The following is a 7,101-nucleotide window of genomic DNA, read 5'->3' on the forward strand; positions in this document are numbered from 1 at the left end:
TTATCTCAACGCACCAGTTGTCTCACTTTTACTCTTCCAATTCTCTATCCATCCCACTGCGGGGAGTGAGCAAGCGGCTGTGTGGGGCTTAGTTGCTGTCTGGGGTTAAACCATGACACAGTCTAATGCCAGTAACTCACTTGGAACATTCAAACTCACACTTCACGGATAGAACCAAAGGTCATTTTGAAATGCTCTGCTCGCTCATTTATTAAACCAGATGGTAAAAAATGTAATAAACCTACCTGCAAAGGGTCCCTGTCACTCAGAAACACATTCCAGTATAGATCATCAAGGACTAATTAAGCAGTAATTGTAAAACAATTTCAGATCAACTCTGAGTAGTATTTTAAAAGAGTAAAAACAATACTCTATTTGTAATTATGATGAGAAATTCTTGTAACCTCATTTTCTTCAGCTTAAAACAAAGATGATGAAAAACCACGCCAAGGGTTAGATTCCTCTGCTCTTAAAAGTCTAAAAGCCAAAGCTAATTATTTAAGGTAACTTTACAGATCACTAAAAGGGAAATAAAGCACTATCCTTGCACTATTAAGCATCCCATCATTAGAGGTGCATCCAAAATAGGTTTACTAAACCTCTTTCTATAGGTCCTTTGCTCTTACCACTGACATCTCAGGGAGACCGACACGCATGGTTTTGACCAGATGTCCAATTTAGGTGGTTGTAACTAGGCAAAATGGGTTGTTTTCTGCTCTTATGTTCAGCTTTTAATGTATGAAGACATGAGAGACAAGGGTATTTAGTGAGTTTCAAGTAATAGGGAAAAACAGAAACTTTTTTTTTTTAAAGAAAAAAATAAAAAACAAGGTCTAGAGGTATGGCTAAACCACATGCACAGTTGTATCAGTGTCCCCAGACATCTGAAAGAAAACACTCTGCAACAAATAGACCACCTGTCTACCGAGGTATAAGCTGAAGAGAAACTGTGTAGATATCTTGTATCTCTAGAAGGGCACATCAAAAACAGCGCAATGAAGAAAGTTAACTTTTTACACCAAACAGCCTTGAAATACATCTTCACAGGTCACTGAACAAAGCACTGAGCTGCCTGCTCTAAAAGGATGTCTTCATAAATTTCCATTTTCAAGCTAAAGCACAAGAAGAAAAAAAATAAAAACCATGGGATCCAGACACACTAAGCCATGAGAAAGCTCAGCTAAGAAGGAGAAAAGCTTCAGGCCCTTCAAATCGGAAGACTCAATTATGCAGCAGTCCGACGGTGTGACAGACACGCACACACATCAGTGCGTAAGACACCCGGTTTATCTTTCAGCTTCAGGGTTCCCCATGTCAAAGAGACACCAGCCACTGAGTGACTTACTGCAGCTTTCCTAAGACCCTCGAGGGTGGACATACACCGCTAACAAAAGTACTCAGCTTTCCAAGATTTCATTCCTGACTCAACAGTATGACAGTTCTGCAGATGGAGAAACCAAGAGGGCTGGGTCTCTTTCAAGTCACATAGCAAATACAGCAAAGAAAGCAACTCCAAGGGCAACAACACCACGAAGAGTGGAGAACCCAGAGCCCGACCTGCCTCGGCAAGAGCAGCCAGAGTAGCAGTGAGCATCTCACACACAGTGTACAAACAGTGACACCAGAGCACTACAGGAGGAGTTCAGGGACAGAGCTGATTAAGTGACCCCATTGCTCAGCTGCAGCCAACTGGGTGTTGGAAGCCGTATCCAAGTTGAATGGTTGTGCAGAAATAGAAGCTCTCGATCGTGGCTGGAAAAACTCAACTCAAAGGGAGCAGGTCCCTGCTGCAGGCTGCAAGAACTTCTGGGGAGACGATGGAATGGATCTGAGCTGCTTCCCAAACTCAACTCAGCTGCAAGCATCTAAAAGGACCAGATCTTTGATGGTATTTTTACATTTCTATACAATGGCTGGTTAGAAGAGTAGAAGCATGTTATCCCAAAAAATGAGGGACAATCTGGAAAGGCAAAGCAAGAAGTAAAATCTGATGGAACAGTCAGCTGCTCCTCTGACTACACATCTGAGAAGTTACCTGTCTGTGCATGCTTCAGGAAGAAAAGAAGAGAGATGAAGGAAAAAAGACACCCATAGACTAGAATCTCAGATACAAATATTGTGGTAGAGAGGCACTCCAGGGAGTCTATTACCACCAAAAAAAAAAAAAAAAGTGTGCATCAGACACAGGCCTAAAGAAAAAAAAAAATCAGAAGAGTAACCTGCAATTGTGGGAAGTTACCTCAACATAAATTTAGAGAAGCTCCTCGGAAGTAAATGAAGCTATTCTGTTATAGCATAAACCAGCATGAAATCCCAGCACTGCAGAAGCGTGTGTCAAGTTGGCTATATAGAGTTTAAAAAAAAAAAAGGTCAACAATCATAAAGATCATGTTTCCAGGCTCATCTACACCCACGTCCAGCCACATGTTAACACTGATGTTCACAGAAGTGTTTCAGCAGCAATGAACATTAGGAAAAAAGCTGTTCTCTTGCAGAGATTGGACCTACTGAGCATGGACTTTCCTTCTGCCAACAGAAATAAAATTAGTGTTGCTTACATTACCCAAAATTTAAACATGAGCATAAGGGTATAATGTTCAGAAAGTAAAACAAGGTCAGGCTGAATGTTCATGAAAATCATCTGTAACCATCAAGGCAGTGCTCTGAAAAAAATATTTAAAAGAAGTTCCTTAGTGTCGAATAGAAATCACTTTTCTGCTGAAAAAATACACACAGTATTTAATTTCAAAGTCAGAAAGTTACCTAGAGGTCTGCCAAAGAACACAGAAATGCTATTAAAATAAAACCCAGCATAACACTCACAATTCTTCCAGTTAGATGACACCTAACAGCTCTTGTCCCACTGCTGTCATGCCTGGGTGCAGGTCTGATCCTGACACTAACACTTGAGTTCATCCCTGAGGAGCACACTAATCCAAAATTAGTCCCCCCACATCTGTCCAGAATTAATTTCACTGCTGAACACCCCAAGCTTGGATACTACATTCCCTCCAGTGCCGCACACAGGTCATCCACAAAATATTCCGGGATCTTTTTGAATAAAAGACAATTTGCAAATGTACATTAAAAATATAGGGATAAAAAAATCCATGTTAATCTCAAACTTTCTTATAGAGGTCTATACAAAAACCAGCTACTGTTCACTTCCCAAAGCAAAGCACACAAGCAAGGTAAATGCTGCTCAAGGATACCTTGACTGGGCAGGTGAACCACAACTGCAGCAAGAATTACCAGACAGTGCAACATGCCAGGATGAACCCATACTTCTCTTTTTAGGCAGAGAATTATTAAATCACAGCTCTTAGACCCAAACGTTAAATCTTGAGCCCCACCCCAGACCCACTGCCCGAAATGTAGCTCTAACATCTCTGACACAAATCTGTGACTTGCCGAGACCCCCCCAGGAGAAGCGCAGCTCTTCTGCCAGGTATCTTCACAGCCTGCATCTCACAACTCCGGAGGTGGCACTCCCTGCCCTGCTTCTCTCCAGAAACCACAGCCATGCATTGTGCTGTGTAGCTTGGAAATACACCCAGACATGGTGCATGACAAGATTTTGTAAGTCCATCTTACAAAAGGTCCTATTAAGCACCCTATTTTCAGCCGCTTGGGCATCCTGAGCTATACTCCCCTAACCTGTACATGCCAGACACAGACAGGGCCAGGTTTAACCCTGAAACCTACTGGAAAAATGCTTTTGCCGACTTGAACAGACTTAGAATCCCTGAAATTAACTTTAACGACCAGTTCCAGGTTTGCTATTACATGTCAGGTATCATTGAGCATGCTCCCCACAGGGCTCTTTTATCCAAACGGGATTGAAGTCAGATACCAGCATCTGATTAAACAAACGAGCTTCTACTTTTATCAATACAAATGCGACAGATTTCCAACTGCTAATCCATAGAGCGACTGACATGTCAGTCACCTCCACGTAAATGTGGTTCTAAGGCTAAAAGCAGAATTATGAACGTGTCCCTCTCCCATGAAGAGCATCGCACACAAAGATTTTAAACGCTGTAAGAAAGCAGATTTCAAAAACTTCTTTGGAAACTGTATTTTTCCATACCCTGAAGCCATACGGGAGTTAGATGTGTCTCAGCAAAAAGGTTTTGATTGCAGGCTGTTGCAAAGGGGATTTCTGCCTAGCACAGAGACATTTAAGAATATACTAAATTGTACCTCTTACTTTAGAATATGCCAATGAAAATATGAAGCCATCACGTAGCCAAATATATTTCACATGAGCACCTATGCTAAAAATCTAGCTGTATATTCAATCATTGCTTTTACATGTTAATTACAGTGCTTATAAAACAGCGCTCGCTCCCAGAGAATATAAAAAATAAAACATTTTCATTGCTCCTGATAACTCTGTTAATACTGTTTTACTTGCATTCTATTGCCGGATACTTTAAATAGACTCCACATCAGAAAGATCTACTGTACAGAGAGGATATGCACAAAAGAAAAACATTCCATTCCATGATCTTAAACAGAATTAAGATAACAAATAAATCACAAAATATAATAAATCCCACCTTTAAGGAAGACTCTTACAAAGATGCTGTTTCTTTCCTGCGAGCAAAACCTTCTTGGAGAGAAATCTTATCCGCATATAAGAAGTGTCAGAAACCTCTGGGAAGAAATGTAGCAGCATTGGTATTCTGCTCAGAAAATGTCATCACAGATCTGTTTACCTTAACTGTGGACCATGATTCAGTCGGTGACAACCGTCTTGCATACTGATCAATTTATTTGCAGCAAAATTACTAACATTTTCTACTTTAACCATTTAGGGTCTGGAAACTGCTACTAAGATAGAGAGGGCTTTGAATGAATAATATATAATAAATCCTACTTAATTTTAAAATTTCCTCTCTACCACAATGCCCTGTACTTTGGGGGTATGGGGGGTCCCCCACAATCCTGAAGAAAAACTAGGGCATGAGTTGTTACTAGAGAAACGCTCCCTTTTTTAGAATTAAAATCAGAGCTTTATCATCCGCATCACAGGTGAATGTTAAGTATAGATGAAGGGGGGGAGATGATGCGATTAAGCTGATTATTCAGGGAGACTGACTGTTCAGCAGAGGCAATGACCAACCATTTAAGAGAGTGGCCTAACTGGTGGTCTAGAGGCCAAATCCAGTTATCTTGCTGACTGCCTTTTCTGCCATGACTCTGGAGGGGATGCCAAAGTTAGTGCAATGTCAGGAATCCAAGAGATATCTACCATATGCCCCACCAGTAGACTGGGAGAGGAGGTTTTGATGCTACAGAGGTGAAATCCTCCACACTTCACTGCCATGTCCATCCAACCCACTTGTGGAGTCCTGGAATCTCAGGATCCCAGGAAATGGAAAAAAACCCCATATGTTCTTTGTGTGTCCTGTAGTTCAACACCACCACAGGGATATGCAAAAGAAGGTGGGATGCAGACACAGAATTAGACGTAGACCTTGACAAAGTGAGTTTTGGTCTGCTTTAGGAGAATTATTGTTTTAAGAACTCAGCTTGAGGGACAATGTGAGGCAGATCCTTGCAGGATGAGCAGCCAACACTGAAAATCACAATCACATCCTAAACTACGCATGCAGGAAGCATGGCACCCAAAAACCCAGCTGTGGAAATATCAACCTTGTGAACTCCAACACCAAAAATTATTTCACACAGTACTGACAAGTGATTTTGAATGCTACTTTGACAACACTTCTTACTTTTATTTCTGATTTTCATGCTTATTGCCTTGTTCATTCCAGTCACATCTGGTAATTCTGTTGATCCAGATCTTCCCCGTAGTTGAGGCACAACAATTTCCACATACATCAGGGTATAAGAAAAGCATGCATAAGAAAATTCACACTCACTCTCCATGCCTAAATGACCAACAACACCTACAGAACTAAATAAACTCAGAATGGCCTTTAGCATGATCCAGAAGGCCTGGAGTCACACCGCTGCACCTACCGCAGACACTGTTCTACACTAAAAATTCAACTTGAAGCACAGACAGAAGACACACATTACTACCTAAGGTTAGGGTGGGAAGAAAAGAAACGGTAGCTGGCTTCTTCATGCCTCCTATCTTCCTGACAAACAGCACGGCACCAATTCACCTTCTCATGTATGCCTATGCATTTTTCCCTGGCTAGTTTTCCACTTCTCATTCATAATTCCTTGTTATCTCTTCTTGACCTGTTCAGCCTCTGGCTTAGATGAACTAGTTCTTCTACTCCCTCTAACAATGCACCCAACTGCTGTCAAGTCCTGCCAAACTATGGCCATTCCCCTCAAGAAAAAGAGGTTGCTGGAATTCAAAATAAGGAGGAAAGAGGCCTTAAGGGCTCTTGTTCTGAAAGCCTATCTCTAGTTTTGGAAAATAATAAACCCTCTCAGAATTAAAACAAGACTTGTATCTGCTCTATAGAATGAACTTGAAGACCTGAACCTAAGCACCTGGCCTGCTTCTAAAATTTGTTAAGTCTTTCTCACTGCAGAAGTGGGAGCTTTAACTCAAGCTGAACAGTGCCTAGGTCTCCACCACGTTTATGATGCACAGATGCATTAGAAGAAAAGCACTTCTCACATCCGAAATCTGGAAGTGCACCAAAAAGCGAGCTAGAAGCAAATCCGTGCATTGAAAACACAACCTGAGCCTCCAACACTTGGCAGCTCTCAGGTATAAATACTCACAAGTGGGAAAGTGCACATGTAAATGGGGCAGGGAAGTAGGGCAGCTACTGTAAAAGACCAGTTTGCAGAGAGGATGAAAATCTGGCTTTGAAAGGTTGTTTCAGGATTGATGGCACTTTTATTAAAAGAAGAGAGGCAGACCCTTAGCTTGTGTGAAGGGTCACAGTGAAACTGCAGTCAACAGCAGGGTCATATATGCTGTCTGACTGGGACCCTACCTGGTCTTAGGCCATTATATACATGAACATGCACTGATACAACTTAATTCTACACTTAACTGTTTTCTGCCTTAATTTGCCCAGGGTTTATTGATAATATGTCAGCTGATATTAGTGACACGTGGCAAAAGTACTAAATAAATTACAAAAAAAATTAAGCTGCACA

Source organism: Eurypyga helias, unplaced genomic scaffold, assembly GCF_000690775.1.
Source record: "Eurypyga helias isolate BGI_N326 unplaced genomic scaffold, ASM69077v1 scaffold12031, whole genome shotgun sequence".
NCBI lineage: Eukaryota > Metazoa > Chordata > Aves > Eurypygiformes > Eurypygidae > Eurypyga > Eurypyga helias.